We start from the raw sequence: 16,959 nt of genomic DNA on the forward strand, positions 1-16,959 counted from the left end.
AAATAAAAGCCATTCAAATCAGAAGTGAAATTATCTCTGTTTGAAGATGACATGATTTTGTGTAGAAAACACTAACTCTGCAAAAACTCTGCAAAATATTTGTTAGAACTAATAAATAAATGTAGTAAAGTTGCAGGATACAAAATCATCATATGAAAATCAGTTGTATTTCTATACAGTAACAATGAATTATTCAAAAAGAAAATTAAGACAAAATTTCTATTTATAATAGCATCAAAAAGAATAAAATACTTAGGAAAAAACTTAACCAAGGAAATGAAGGACCTGTACATTGCAAACTATAAAACATGGATGAAACAAATTGAAGCACAAACAAATAAATAGAAAGATATATCATGTTTGTGGATTAAAAAATAATATTAAATGTCTGAATAGAGAACCCAGAAATAAGCTCACACATATACTGTCAATTGATCTTCAACAAGGGTGCCAAGAATATGTAATGGGTAAAAGATAATCCACTTTTGATACTTGCTGGGAAAACTGGACCCTTATCTTACACTATGTGCAAAATTCAACTCAAAATGAATTAAAGGTGTTAACATAAGATTGGAAACTATAAAACTCATGGACTAAAACATAAGGGAAAATCTTCTTGACATTGTCTGAGCCAATAATTTTTTTAACCCAAAAGCACAGACAACAAAAGTAAAAATGTCAAATGGAATTACATCAAACTAAGAAGCTCCTGCACAGCAAAGGAAATAATCAACAAAATGAAAAGTCAAACTACAGAATGAGAGAAAATATTTGCAAACCATATGTCTGATAAAGGGTTAATATCCAAAACACATAAGGAGCACCTACAACTTAATAGAAAAAAAGTCACCTGCTTTAAAAATAGACAAAGAAACTGAATAGATATTTCTCCAAGTAAGACATAGCAATGGCCAGCAAGTATATGAAAAGGCATTCGGCATCACTAATCCTCAGGACGATGTAAATAAAAACTACAATGAGCTATCACCTCATACGTGTTACAATAGCTATTATCAAAAAAAGGAAAGATACGTGTTTTCAAGAATACTGTCGATAGTGATGTAAATTGGTGCAGCCATTATTGAAAACAGCATGGAGGTTTCTCTAAAAATTTAAAATAGAACTACCATATAATCCAGCAATGCTACTTCTGAGTATATATCCAAAGTAAATGAAATCAATATCTTAAAGCAATATCTGCATCCCATGTTAATTGCAGCATTATTCACAATAGCCAAGATATGAATCAACCTAAGTGTTTGCTGATGGATAAATATATAAAGAAAATGTGATTATATGCAATCATGTGCCACGTAATGATGTTTCAGTTAATGATAGACCATATATGTGGTGGTGGTCCCATAGGATTATAATACTGTATTTTAACTGCGCCTTTTCCATGTTTAGATACACAAATACTTATCATTGTGTTACAATTGCCTATAATATTCAGTACAGTAGTGCACTGTACAGCTTTGTAGCCTAGGAGCAATAAGCTATAACATAAAGCCTAGACGTGTAATAGGCTATACCATCTAGGTTTGTGTAAGAACACTCTATGCTGTCTGCACAATGACAAAATCATCTAACGACACATTTCTCAGAATGTATCACCATCGTTCTCAATGCATGACTATATATATATATATATATATGTATATATATATACATTTTCTATAAAATAAAATATTATTAACCTTAAAAGTAAGAAATTCTGCCATTTGCAACAACATGGATGAACCGGGAGAACTTTATGCTAAGTGAAATAATTGAAGTACAGAAAGACAAAAGCTTTATGATCTTACTTATATGTGGAATCTAAAAATGTTAAACTCACAGAAGCAAAGAGTAAAATGGTGGTTGCCAGGGGCTGGAAATGAAGTGGGGAGATGTTGGTCAAAGGGTACAAAGTTTCAGTTAAGCAGGATGAATAAATTCTGCATTTCTAATGTAAATCATGATGACAATGATCAATAATACCCTGTTGTATATTCAATTTTGTTGAGACAGTAGATCTCAAATATTCTTCTCACAAGAGAACTATGTGTGATGAAAAATATGTTAATTAGCTTGATTATGGTAATCATTTCACAACGTATATCAAAACATCATATTCTACACCATAAATATATACAATTTTTATTTGTTAATATGGGTGGGGGAAAGAGAAAATATTGTCTAAACATACATTAGAATATTATTAGGCCTTTAAAGAGAAGGAAATCCTGCCATTTGTGACAACATGGATGAACCTAGAGGACATTATGCTAAGTGAAATAAGTCAAACACGGATGGACAAATACCATATGATATCATTTTGATGAGAAATCTAAAATAGTCAAACTCATAGAAGCAGAGTGTAAAATGGTGGTTGCCAGCAGGTAGGAAGAGAAGGAAATGGGAGATATTAATTAAAGGGTACAAAGTCTCAGTTATGCAAGATGAGTAAGCCCTAAAGATCTCTTCCTCACTATGCCTATAGTTAAAAATACCATATTTTATTGTTTAAAACTCCTTAAATGGTAGATTTCATGTTTTCTTTTCATACGCATACAGACAAAATAACAAAGAGGAGAAGGAAATTTTGAGAAGCGATGAATATGTTTATGGCATAGATTTTGGTGATGGTTTCATGATTGTATACTCATCTCCAAACTCATGAAGTCGTATATATCAAATATATATAGCATTTTGTATGTTAATCATGCCTCAATAAAGTAGTTTAATAAAAAAGAGGGTGGAGACATATTAACCAGTGAAATATAATAGAGTGCTAATAAATAAACCTTTGCATATATGGTCAAATGATTTTCAACGAGAGTGTCAAGATCATTAAGTGGGGTAAACGCAAACTTTTCAACAAAAGGTGCTGTGAAAGCTAGATATCTACTTGTAAAAACATGAAGTTGGACCTTTACCTAACACCATATACAAAAATTAACTGAAATGGATCAAAAGCTTATGCATAAGAGCTAAAACTATAAAAACCCTTAGTGAAATATAGTGGAAAAGCTTTATAAAATTTTCTTTAAAATTTCATAAAAATCACAATTTTTTAAATTCTACTTTTCTAATTGACTAAATGATACAGTCCATTTAAAAGACTGCCACCCTCTCATTTAAAGCTTATGCAGAGAAGCCTTCTTAAACCATGCCAGACCAGACGTTTCTCCCCCAAAAAGATAGAGCCCTAGCCCATGCAAGGGCTATCCACTGACAACTCAATGTGCAGTGTAAAGTGCTCTGGGTTCAGTGAGTCCTATCTGTCCCCTGACATAGTTGGCATCTACTGTTGTTTGATGCTAGTGAGCTTGAGCATTTGATTTCCTGGGACTGTTGACTGCTATTAATTGTCTGTTTACCACATAATTCTATGTACACGCCCAAAGGGAAGAGGGAACCCAGAGGCTGATTCTTGGGAGAACATCGGGTGAAACAAGTCTAAAAACTTTCCTTCAAGGTCTGAGTAAATTCTAAAAGGGGAGAATGATGTAGTGTCTGTGTAAAATATTAAAAATTTAGCATAACATTGCCCCAAAAAGGAGAAACAGTAGTTTACCCATCAACATAAAATGCATGAGTTATGAAGTATAATAATAACTTGGCGGTTGATAAAATTCATTTTCAAATTATGTTTAATTAAGAAATTAATATATACATCATGAAATGTAAGAATGGGAGTAATTGGTTTACAATAGACTAGAAATAAAATTACCAAATAAAGCACAAAACCAAAACTGTCTCCAAATTGTGAAAAGCAGCCCAAACTACTCACAAAATTTTACATGATTTTCTCTACTAATTCTTAATTGTATCAAACTCATAAATAATGGCTCAAATCATTTAATTTCTATCAATTTGACCATTGTGTAATTTCACCAATAGACTAAAAGACTGCTTAGAGAATGCTCAACAAATTACAAGGCATCTCCGGCCCAATAAAGGTCAACACTTCACAAACAAGTGTATTTATTTTTTTCCAGGATACGTCCAGAAATGGTTCCTAACTTTTGGTTGTATCAAGAATACTAGACATTTTGGAATAAGAGCACTGCCCCTCCCCCATCTCTACCTCAAACCCCACTTCCTCAGCTGAATGTCATGCCCTGTTGTAGGATGATTTGTAGCCTTGGTCATTTCTTTATGTATTTGGCCATCTAATGGTGAGCTTCTGATGCTGCTGTTGAGCATCTCCTTCATGTACAAGCCCAAAGATAGTGAGGAAATAACTATCTGAGTATGGGACTACAGTTAGATAAAGACCAGAACTCTCTTTGCTGGAGTGTAGGTGCACTCCCCTGCTGTAAGGGGAGGATGACATAGCAGTGACTGAGTGTAAACAGTAGTCACAATAGGAATGTAGGTGGCTTCATTGCCAGAGCAAAGTTATTCCTTCAGGATGTGAACAACACTCTTTTTTTCTGAGCACCCATCATTTGAGGTGAATGGATGGTGGAGGCCTATCTCAATTCCAAAATTGTCTTGATGAGTCACTTCTTTGAAAGTCAAATAAAATCTGGGAATTCTAGAACTGAAAAGTATAGTAAGGGAATCAATTCTGTAAGGAATAAGTCTTCATTAAAAAGTACTGCATGGTCTTGGGCTGAGGGGAGCTCTGTAGGAGAAAGGGGGCTGTCATGGTCAGTATGTCAACCAAGGGTAACAGTGCCCTACTAAGAATAGTACCCTCACTCTCCAAATCAGTTCTCATCTATACAAACTCTGAGGTGCTCCCAATATTCATCAGGACAGTACTTACATAAGCGTTTCTACAGAAATTATGTTTCTCCATCATTATGCCTACAGGAAGTGGCACATCTTGTTAATTTGTTGATGTTAAGTTAGTCCTTATGTCTTCCTTGAAATTTCAACAGAAATGATTATCATCTGGATTTTTTTTTTCTCGAGATAGAATCTCGCTCTGTCACCCAGGCTGGAGCGAAGTTGCACAATCTTGGCTCACCGCAACCTCTGCCTCCCGGTTCAAGTGATTCTGGTGCCTCAGCCTCCCGAGTAGCTGGGACTACAGGCGTGCACCACCACATCTGGCTAATTTTTTCGTATTTTTAGTAGAGACGGGGTTTCGCCATGTTGGCCAGGCTGTTCTCGAACTCCTGACCTCAGGTGATCCACCCACCTAGGCCTCCCAAAGTGCTGGGAATCCAGGCGTGAGCCACCGCGCCCAGCCACCTTTGCCCATTTTCGATCCTCTTTATTACTATAGTCGGGCTTCTATTTTATCTCGCCATACAGGGGTTTTCCTAATTTGTTACAAACAGGTCTCTGATACTGCAACCAATTCAGAGTCCTTTTTATTAACACAGTCAAACCCCTCTGCCAGCTCCAACCAGATAAATGTCTTCACCACCATCATTACAGGCAAGTCTTTGGACAGCCCCATCCCCGTCAAGTCCTTCTTATGATTGGCAGGCTTCTAGTTAACCCCATCTATAACCAAGGTTCTTCTATTCTTTATTCAAAGGCTTCTGTTCATTCCCTCTCAACCCAGGGTATTTCTTTTCCGTAGAAGCAGGCCTCTAGGCAGTTCCACCCACGTAAAAGTTGTTCTCATTTCTGTTGGTGAATCCCTGCCTATACTACAGGATCTTTCTCTGCAAGGAGTTCTTTATTCGTCTGAGTACACACCAGGTCCTTCCATTAAGCACACGGGCAGTTCTATGCTCAATCTTACCAACACCAGAGTGGTATTCTCATATTGGGAGGCATCTTAGTAGGCCTGCCCATGGCAATTATGTATTTTCTATTTATAGGCAGTCCACTGGACAGCCCTTCCCACATAAGGGTCCTCTATCGTACAAGCCGACATATGGGTGAACCACCCACTGTAGAGTACCTCGCATTTCTATTGGCAGGCTTCCAGTTGGCTCCACCCAGCATCATAATGTCTCTTTTTCATAGGTCAGTTCACTCACATAAGTTACTATGTAATACAGGAAGGCCTGTGGAGAGCTGCGCCCTGTGAGCGTGGTACTCTTTTGCGATGGCGGATGGTCGCATGTGTCGCCATAATAGGGTATTTCCCTTCTCTTGAGGCAGTCTTCTGGTCAATTCTGCAACATCAGGGTCCTTATCATCACTACAGGTAGGCTTTTGGTAATCACCACCTATGCCTGAATCCTCTCCTCAATACAAGTAATTCCTCTGGTAGATTCCGATAACCTACAACTTGATTTTTTTCACCAAACAGTTCTCCTGAACTGCGCTCAGTCTTCCTACAAAAGATTTTTTTTTTTTTGAGATGGAGTTTTGCTCTTGTCGCCCAGGCTGGAGTGCAATGGCACAATCTTGGCTCACTGCAACCTACGCCTCCCGGGTTCAAGAAATTCTCTTGCCTCGACCTCCCGAGTAGCTGGGATTACAGGCGCACGCCACCATGCCTGGCTGATTTTTGTATTTTTAGTAGAGGCGTGGTTTCACCATGTTGGCCAGGCTGGTCTCGAACTTCTGACCACAGGTGATCCGCCCAAAGTGCCTCGGCCTCCAAAAGTGCTGGGATTACAGGCATGAGCCGCCACGCCCGGCTTTTTTTAATTATTATTATTTTTAAAGCTACATAGTGCTCCTTAGTATAGTTTTTATGCTATTTAAGTCCCCTGTTACCATCCACATTGATGGATATTTTAACTATTTTCAGCATTTCAAGCAGTAGTGTGGGGCGCACCCTCTCCTGTTTCCTTAATCATAGTTACAAGTGTTTTCTAGAATACATGCCTGGAAGTAAAAACGTCAGAAACTTAAGGTACTCAAATTATAACTTGTAATAAACACTGACAAACTGCCTTTAACATGGTTGTACCAGTTTACACTCTTGCAACTAGTGGATGAGAGTATTTCCTTCCATTCTTGTCAAAGCTCGATGTTATTGTTTGCATGCTTTTGTGTGTGTGTGTGTGTGTGTGTGTGTGTGTGTGTGTGTTTTGCCAAAATGATGGATGCGAATTGGTATCTCATAATTGATGTATTTTTCCACATTACAGCCTCAATTGAAACTCCCTGTGAACTCCTCCCTAATCCTATTCTCTTTTCTCCCTTGGCATGGTTTTACACTTTCCCTATTTATTTTTAAATAATTAAAATAGTATTGTTTTGCAGCCTTTAAAGTTTCATTTAAATGATGGCATATGGTATATATTCATTTGCTTTTTTCATTCAAAATTTTCTTTTTGAAATTAATTCATATTGAAATGTGTAGCTTGGTTTACATGCTAATATTATAGTCTATTGCATATCCTTATATTTGCTATGGACATTAGGCTGTTAGCTATTTTTCATTTGTTTTGCCATTTCAAACAGTGCTGTTTTTCTGCTATATTTCTCAGTGTGCACATGTGAAAGAATTTCTCTAGAATATAACCTAAAAATAGAATCCCCAGGTTGTAAGTTTTAAGTATCTTTTAATTTACTAGCTATTTCTAATCTGATGGTGTGTAACATAACCTTATTTTGTTTTAATTTGCGTTTTTCTGATTACTATTGAGGTTGAGCATCTTTTGTGTTTTCTTGGCCATTTGGGGTTTTTCTTCTGTGAACTAGCCTTTTCATATCCTTTGCCTATTCTACTGTGTTATTTGTTCTTTTCTTGTTGATACACTGGAATTCCTCTTGTGTTCTTGTTTTATGTGTCTCATAAATCTTCCTGCAGTCTGTAGTGGCTTGTTTTTACCCTTTGTTTGTTACTTCTGTCTGTATGTGTGTCCATGAGTTTTAAGTTTTATGTAATCCATTTTTTTAATATTTCTAAGAAATTCTTCTCTACTCCAAGGACACAATCGTATTTATTCCCCTGTATTCTAAAGAATACCAGTTTTAGGCTGGGCATGGTGGCCCACGCCTGCAATCCCAGCACTTTGGGAGGCTGAGGCAGGCAGATCAATTTGAGCTCAGCAGTTCGAGACCAGCCTGAGCAACATGGCGAAAGCCTATCTCCACAAAAATTACAAAAATTAGCCAGGTGTGGTGGCACACACCTGTGGTCCCAGCTACTCGGGAGGCTGAGGTGGGAGGATTGCTTGAGCCTGGGAGGCAGGGGCTGCAATGAGTCTAGATCACCACTCCAGCCTGGGTGACAGAGTGAGACCTGGTCTCAAAAAATTAATTAATTAATTAATTAATTAATTAAAATTACAAATATCAGTTTTGATTTTCACATTTAGGTCTTATTCATTCAATAAATATTTATTGAGCCAGGGATTCTTCTGGGCACTGGGAATACTTCATCAAAACAAATGAAGAAATATAGGCAAAAATCTCAGTCTTTTTTTTTTTTTTTTGAGATGGTGTCTCTCTCTGTCACCCAGGCTATTTTTTTTTTTTTTTTTTTTGAGGTGGTGTCTCTCTCTGTCACCCAGGCTAGAGTGCAGTGGCGTGATCTCGGCATCTCGGCTCACTGCAAACTCCACCTCCTGGGTTCAAGCAATTCTCATGCCTCAGCCTCCCAAATAGCTGGGATTACAGGTGCTCGCCACCACGCCTGGCTAATTTTTGTGTTTTTAATAGAGACGGGGTTTCACTATGTTGGCCAGGCTGGTCTGGAACTCCTGACCTCAAGTGATCTGCCCGTCTCTGCCTTCCAGAGTGCTGGGATTACAGGCGTGAGCCACCGTGCCCGACCAAAAATTTCAGTCTTTACTGACCTTACAGTCTGTTGAACAAGACCATTAAATAATAGAATAGTGTATCATTTTAGGGAATAAGTGCTAAGGAGAAAAAGAGGGATAGAGAGTACAGATGATGCGGTTTGTTTCTGGACTCCTTTGTCTCTTTGGGCCTTCCCTTTGTTAATAACAGAGTTTTAATTTACTATAGCTTTATAATAAGTATAGGTGCCTAGTAGAACAAATCTCCTAATTGTATTTTCTGTAATATGTCTTAGATATTCTAGGGCTTCTGTTCCCCTCTGTAATATTGAGGATCAACTTGAAAAGTTGTTTTAACACTCTTTCTGGAATTTTGATTGGAATGCTATTCCATTTTTAAAGTAAAATGCAGAATGTTGATATCTTTATGAAACTGAGAATTTCATTATATTAGCATGGTATATCTATTCATTTATTAAGACCATATTTTATGTCTTTTATGAAGGTTTGTTAAGTTTGTTGGGTTTTTAATATTTTTGGTGAAAGACATCATTTGTAATGTGTTTTATTTTTGATTACAATTGTTCATTTGTAGCTATAAATACCTTTCTAAATGTCATTTTACTGCATCTCACAAGTTTCAGAATATAGTCTGTTCATTGCTGTTTAGGTTTGAATATCTTGTAATTTTCATTTTGAACTCTTCTTTAACAAATGAGATTTTAAAGAATGGTTTTTGATTGGGAGGCTGAGATGGGCGGATCAACTGAGGGCAGGAGTTAGAGACCAGCCTGCCCAACATGGGGAAACTCCGTCTCTACTAAAAATACAAGAAATTAGCTGGGCGTGGTGGCAGGCGCTTGTAATCCCAGCTGCTCGGGAGGCTGAGGCAGGAGAATCGCTTGAACCTGGGAAGCGGAGGTTGTGGTGAGCCGAGATTGCGTCACTGCACTCCAGCCTGGGCGACAAGAGCGAAACTCCATCTCAAAAAAAAAAAAAAAAAAAAAAAAAAAAAAAAGTTTTAGAAATTTGTAAGCATTTTTTCTTATTTTTACTATATTTCATAGTTAATTGCATTGTGATCAAAGAAAGTGAATATGTTACAGATTATTTGAAATTTTTAAGACATGGTAAATTTTGCAAATTCTTGAAAAAAATGAGATTATTTCTGGGGTGCAGGTTTTTATATATAGGTTAATCTTTAATTTTATTGGGGTTTATTTATTGGGACTTTTTAATTTATATGGGTTTGTTTCTTGACTCTATTTTTCCTTTGGGCCTTTTGTTTTCCCTTTATAATAACGGTCTTAATTTACTGTAGCTTTATAATAAGACTTGGTGTTTGGTAGGAAATATTGCTCCACTGTATTTTCTTTAATATGCTTTAGGGTATTCTAGGGCTTTTGTTCTCCCCTATAATATTGAGGATCAATTTGAAAAGGATTCCCATTCTTCTTATTTTTTCTCTGTTTCTAATATAATAGAGGAGAGTGTAATTATGTCTTTTTTGTAGATTCATAAATGTCAACTCGTAATTCTGTCGGTTTTTGTTTTATCTGTTTTGTTGCTACCTGGAGACATGCATCCAAGTCCATGATGCACTGTTTCTTTTATTATTTTGGAGTGTCCCTCTATTGATGCTTTTTGCCTTTAATTATATTTTCTCCAATATTTAATTTCTTGATGTTTTTTCTTTTAGATGTAGCTCTTAGAAATACTATATAGCTCGATTATTTAAAAATGATTCTGGTTATCTTGTCTTTATTAGATGAAGTTAACTTTTTTCATTATTATGTTTATGAATAGATTTTGACTCATTTTTACTATTTTGGGGGGTTTTCAGTTTGTTCGTTTTTTTTTTTCAAGACAAGGTCTTGCTCTGTCGCTCAGGCTGGAATGCAATGGCGCAATCATGGCTCACTGCAGCCTTGACCTTTTGGGGCACAAGCGATTTTCCCACCTCTGCCTGGCAAGTAGCTGAGACTACAGGCACATGCCACCACACCTGGCTAAGTTTTGTATTTCTGGTAGAGCTGGAGTCTCGCCATGTTGTCCAGGTTAGTCTTGAACTCCTGGCTCAAGTGATCCGCCTGCCTTGGCCTCCCAAAGTGGGAGGATTACAGGCGTGAGCCACTGCGCCTGGCCAGGTTTTCAGTTTAACATCACTTTTCTTGGCTTCTTTGTCCCTCATTTCCTCTGGTGCTTTGGATGCTGCAGATTATATTCTTACTGTGTTTGTCTTTAGATTTTTTAGATGTACACACAATTAATTTTTCTAACAAAATCTTTGGTTACTCAATATTTCCTATCCTTTTAACTATTGCAAAAGCCTTAGTATTCTGGAACTACCCATTGAACCCCTACTTATTATTTTTGGACACAGTTTTGTTTTTCTTTACCCTTTTAAACACACAAAAAATCAGTTATAATTTTATAGTCATAATAAACATAGTCTGTTAGTTTCTTTCTTCATTGTTGTTTCTCTTTCCCCTATATTTTCCCTCTGGCTTCACTGCTCATATTAAAAAACATTGTTTACCTGTGAGTGTAGTGATGATCTTTGGTTAACTCTAATGACGGAAAATGTCTTTATTTTGCTTTCACACTTGAATAATTGAGTACAAACTTATGAGTGACAGTTATTTTACTTCAACGTTTATAAGTATTTCTAGTATCCATTGTTTTTTGCCCTCAGTCTAGTTGATCTTCCTTTAGAATAAAGCTTTTTCCCCTCTAGTGGCTCTTAAGATTGTTGCTTTATTATGATTTATTATTAATGTCATATAATTCTTTTTACATAAAGTGCAAACACAAGCACAACTAATCTGTGATGATAGACAACAGAAAGTAGTTACAAGGGTGAGTGAAGTTTGGAAAGGGGATGAGAAAATCCTCTGGGGTGAAAGAAATGTTCCACTTCTCATGCTGGATGGTAGTTACATGGGTATAAATAATTGTCGAAGTTGATGAAATTGAATATGTACATTCTATGCATTTTAATGTATTTGAATTATTTCTAATTTTTAATGCTGTAGGGCTTCAGCAATTTATGGCAAACTTCTTGCAAAAAGCTCTCAGCATCCTCTGAGGCAGAGCCAATTGCTCAAACATCACGTTGTACCAAAGGTCCCAGAAGAGTTCATATGAAGCATTTGGCGATTATTTCAAAGGAATGAAGCATGGCATCTATACCTTCATCTTCTCTAAATTGCACAGCTAGGTTTGAATTTTAAAAAATTTCCAGTGTTATTGTTTTATTGCAGATGAGCCAGCAGTTCTGTGTCTGCACAGTAGCTTTATCAGTTAAAGTCTTATCAGCAATAGCCTACTCCTGACAATATCTACAATTTTCTCACTGCTGTGGGGCAATAGCTATAATTCTCTTTTCTATAGCTAGGCACACAGATAAGATACATCTGAAGTCTGTATACTAATGGTTATAAAACAAAGCTTGAGCATCTCTATGGCATATTGCACTTGAAATAATCTTGGAAATAATGAGGGAAAATTATTTTAGATAAGAAAGATATCAAAGACAGAAAATACCTGTGGCTTCTTGGAGATTATGAAAGCTGGCACACCTCAAGCAGTACCCAACTCAGCACCACTGCCATTGTATCGAGCACCCACCTTCCCTGACGCTTTATTCTTGATATTATAAGGTTTTATTCAGTGTGTCGTGGAGTGTGTTGACTTGTATTTACCCTGTTCAGTGGACTTTTTAATTTGAGAACTCATGTCTTTCTTCAAATCTGGAAAGTCATTAGCGATTTCTCCTCATTATTAATCCTTTATAATTCTCTATATATTCTTTTGAAACTTTTATTAGATGAATGTTGGAGTTTCTCAGTATACCTTCAATTTCTCTTCACTATTCTTTTGTATTTATATATACATACATATTTTTTATTTTACTTTAAGTTCTGGGATATATGTGCAGAACGTGCAGGTTTGTTACACAGGTATACATGTGCCATAGTGGTTTGCTGCACCTGTCAACCCGTCATATAGGTTTTAAGCCCCGCATGCATTAAATATTTGCTTTAATGCTCTCCCTCTCCTTGACCCCCACCCCACAACAGGCCCCAGTGTGTGATGTTCCCCTTCCTGTGTCCATTTGTTCTCATTGTTCAACTTCCACTTATCAGTGAGAACTTGTGGTGTGGTTTTCTGTTCCTGTGTTAGTTTGCTGAGAATGATGGTTTCCAGCTTGAACCATGTCCATGCAAAGGACATGAACTCATTCTTTTTTTATGGCTGTATAGGATTCCATGGTGTATATATTTCACATTTTCTTTATCCAGTCTATCATTGATGGGCATTCGGGTTGGATCCAAGTCTTTGCTATTGTAAATAGTGGTGCAATAAACATATGTGTGCCTGTGTCTTTATAGTAGAATGATTTGTAATCCTTTGGGTATATACCCAGTAGTGGCATTCTTGGGTCAAATGGTATCTGTGGTTCTAGATCCTCGAGGAATTGCCACACTGTCTTCCACAGTAGTTGAACTAATTTACATTCCGACCAACAGTGTAAAAGCGTTCCTATTTCTCCACAGCCTTGCCAACATCTGTTGTTTCCTGACTTTTTAACGATCACCATTCTAACTGGCGTGAGATGGTATCTCATTCTGATTTTGATTTGCATTTCTTTAATGACCAGTGATCATGAGCATTTTTTCATAAGTTTGTTGGCCACATAAATGTCTTCTTTTGAGAAGTGTCTGTTCATATCCTTCACCCACTTTTTGATGGGGTTGTTTTTCTGTTGTAAATTTGTTTAAGATGCCTCTAGAGTCTGGATACTAGACCTTTGTCAGATGAGTAGATTGCAAAAATTTTCTCCCATTCTGTACGTTGCCTATTCACTCTGATGATAGTTTAGTTTGCTTTGCAGAAGCTCTTTAGTTTAGTTTAAATCCCATTTGTCAATTTTGGCTTTTTTGCAATTGCTTTTGGTGTTTTAGTCATGAAGTCCTTGCCCATGCCTATGTCCTGAATGGTATTGTCTAGGTTTTCTTCTAGGGTTTTTATGGTTTTAGGTTTTACCTTTAAGCCTTTAATCCATCTTGAGTTAATTTCTGTATAAGGTGTAAGGAAGGGGTCCAGTTTCTGTTTTCTGCATATGGCTAGCCCGTTTTCCCAGCACCGTTTATTAAATAGGAAATCTTTCCCCATTGCTTGTTTTCATCAGGTTTGTCGAAGACCAGATGGTTGTAAATGTGTGGTGTTATTTCTGAGGCCTCTATTCTGTTCCATTGGTCTACATATCTGTTTTGGTACCAGTACCATGCTGTTTTGGTTCTGTAGCCTCATGGTATAGTTTGAAGACAGGTGGCGTGATGCCTCCAGCTTTTCTTTTTGCTTAGGATTATCTTGGCTATACGGGCTCTTTTTTGGTTCCATATTAAATTTAAAGTAGGTTTTTCTAGTTCTGTGAAGAAAGTCATTGGTAGCTTTATGGGAATGGGAATAGCATTGAATCTATAAATTACTTTGGGCAGTATGGCCATTTTCATGATATTGATTCTTCCTATCCATGAGCATGGAAGTCTTTTTCATTTGTTTCTCTCTTATTTTCTTGAGCAGTGGTTTGTAGTTCTCCTTGAAGAGGTCTTTCACGTACCTTGTAAGTTGTATTCCTAGGTATTTCATTCTCTTTGTAGCAATTGTGAATGGGCGTTCACTCATGATTTGTCTCTCTGTTTATCTAATGTTGGTGTATAGGAATCCTTGTGATTTTTGCACACTGATTTTGTATCCTGAGACTTTGCTGAAGTTGCTTATCAGCTTAAGCAGTTTTTGGGCTGAGATTATGGGGCATTCTAAATATAAAATCATGTCATCTGCAAACAAAGACAATTTGACTTCCTCTCTTCCTATTTGAATACCATTTATTTCTTTCTCTTACCTGATTTCCCTGGCCAGAACTTTCAATACTATGTTGAATAGGAGTGGTGAGAAAGGGCGTCCTTGTCTTGTGCCGGTTTTCAAAGGGAATGCTTCCAGTTTTTGCCCATTCAGTATGATATGGGCTGTGGGTTTCCAACAAACAGCTTTTATTATTTTGAGATATTTTCCATTAATCTCTAGTTTATTGAGAGTTTTTAGCATGAAGGGGTTTTGAATTTTATTGAAGGCCTTTTCTGCATCTATTGAGATAATCATGTGGTTTTTGTCATTGTTTCTGTCTATGTGATGGATTACATTTATTGATTTGCATATGTTGAACCAGCCTTGCATCACAGGAATGAAGCCGATTGACTGTGGTGGATAAGCTTTTTGATGTGCTGGTGGATTCATTTTGCCAGTATTTTACTGAGGATTTTCACATCGGTGTTCATCAGGGATATTGGCCTGAAATTTTCTTGTTTTGTTGTGTCTCTGCCAGGTTTTCATATCAAGATGATACTGGCCTCATAAAATGAGTTAGGGAGGAGTCCCTTTTTTTCCATTGTTTGGAATAGTTTTAGAAGGAATGGTACAAGCCCCTCTTTATACCTCTGGTAGAATTCGGCTGTGAATTGGTCTTGTCCTGGGCTTTTTTTTATTGGTAGGCTATTAATTACTGCATCAATTTCAGAACTTGTTATTGATCTATTCAAGGATTCAACTTCTTCCTGGTTTAGTTTTGGAAGGATGTATGTGTCCAGGAATTTATCCATTTCTTCTAGATTTTCTAGTTTATTTGCATAGATGTGTTTATAGCATTCTCTGATGGTAGTTCGTATTTCTGTGGGATTGGTGGTGATATCTCCTTTATCATTTTTTATTGTGTCTATTTGATTCTTCTCTCTTTTCTTCTTTATTGGTCTAGCTAGCAGTCTGTTTTGTTAACCTTTTCAAAAAACCAGCTTCTGGATTCATTTTTTTTTTTTGAAGGGTTTTTCGTGTCTCTATCTCCTTCAGTTCTGCTGTGATCTTAGTTATTTCTTGTCTTCTGCTAGCTTTTGAATTTGTTTGCTCTTGCTTTCCTATTTCTTTTAATTTTGATGTTCAGATGTCTATTTCATATATTTCCAGCTTTCTGATGTAGGCATTTGGTGCTATAAATTTCCCACTTAACACTGCTTTAGCTGTGTCCCAGAGATTCTGGTACTTTTTCTCTTTGTTCTCATTGGTTTAAAGAACTTCTTTATTTCTGCCTCAGTTTCATTATTTACCCAGTAGTCATTCAGGAGCAAGTTGTTCATTTTCCATGTAGTTGTGCAGTTTTGAGGGAGTTTCTTAATCCTGAGTTCTAAATTGATTCCACTGCAGTCTGAGAGACTGATCGATATGATTTCCATTCTTTTGCATTTGGTGAGGAGTGTTTTACTTCAAATTATGTGATCAATTTTAGAATAAGTGCTATGTGGTGCTGAGAAGAATGTATATTCTGTCAATTTGAGGTGGAGAGTTCAGTAGATGTCTGTTAGTGTTGCTTGTTTCAGAGCCGAGTTCAAGTCCTGTATATCCTTGTAAATTTTCTCTCATTGATCTGTCTAATACTGACAGTGGGGTGTTAAAGTCTCCGACTATTATTGTGTGGGAGTCTCTTTGTAGGACTCAAAGAACTTTCTTTATGAATCTGGGTGCTCCTGTATTGGGTGCATATACATTTAGGTTAGTTAGCTCCCCTTGTTGTATTGATCCTTTTACCATTATATAATGCCCTTCTTTGTCTTTTTTGATGTTTGTTGGTTTAAAGTCTGTTTTATCAGAGACTACAATGGCAACCCCTGCTTTCTTTTGCTTTACATTTGCTTGGTAAATCTTCCTCCATCCCTTTATTTCGAGCCTACTTGTGTCTTTGCACGTGAGATTGGTCTCCTGAATACAGCACACCGATGGGTGTTGACTCTGTATCCTATTTGCCAGTCTGTATCTTTTAATTGGGACCTTTAGCCCATTTACATTTCAGATTAATATTGTAATGTGTGAATTTGATCCTGTCATTATGATACTAACTGGTTATTTTACACATTATTTGATGTAGGTTCTTCATAATGTCATTGGTCTTTATATTTTGGTGTGTTTATCCAGTGGGTGGTACTGGTTTTTCCTTTCCATATTTAGTGCTTCCTTCAGGAGCTCTTGTAAGGCAGGCTTGGTGGTGACAAAATCGCTCAGTATTTGCTTGTCTGGAAAGGATTATTTTTTCTCCTTTGCATATAAAGCTTAGTTTAGCTGGATATGAAATTCTGGGTTGAAAATTCTTTTCTTTAAGAATGTTGAATATTCGTCCCCCACTCTGTTCCAGCTTGTAGAGTTTCTGCAGAGAGATCTGCTGTTAGTCTGATTGGCTTGCCTTTGTAGGTAACCTGACCTTTCTCTCTGGCTGCCATGAACAGTTTTTCCTTTGTTTCAACCTTGGTGAATC

The 16,959-nt window shown here is 36.9% G+C and overlaps 1 protein-coding gene across 2 annotated transcripts in view; it reads left to right on the forward strand.

Moving 5' to 3' along the window:
• Positions 1–5,931: 5,931 nt before the first annotated feature.
• The window catches only part of FOXR2 (forkhead box R2), a 44,417-nt gene continuing 33,389 nt past the window's right edge, over positions 5,932–16,959 (forward strand). Inside the window, exon 1 of one of the 2 annotated variants that reach the window (XM_016944361.2) lies at positions 5,932–6,103. The gene's annotated coding sequence lies outside the window, so the exon portion shown is untranslated. The remainder of the gene's footprint in view (positions 6,104–16,959) is intronic. The other variant, XR_001714196.2, reaches the window with a different exon arrangement.

This window comes from Pan troglodytes, chromosome X, assembly GCF_028858775.2.
Source record: "Pan troglodytes isolate AG18354 chromosome X, NHGRI_mPanTro3-v2.0_pri, whole genome shotgun sequence".
NCBI classification, from domain to species: domain Eukaryota; kingdom Metazoa; phylum Chordata; class Mammalia; order Primates; family Hominidae; genus Pan; species Pan troglodytes.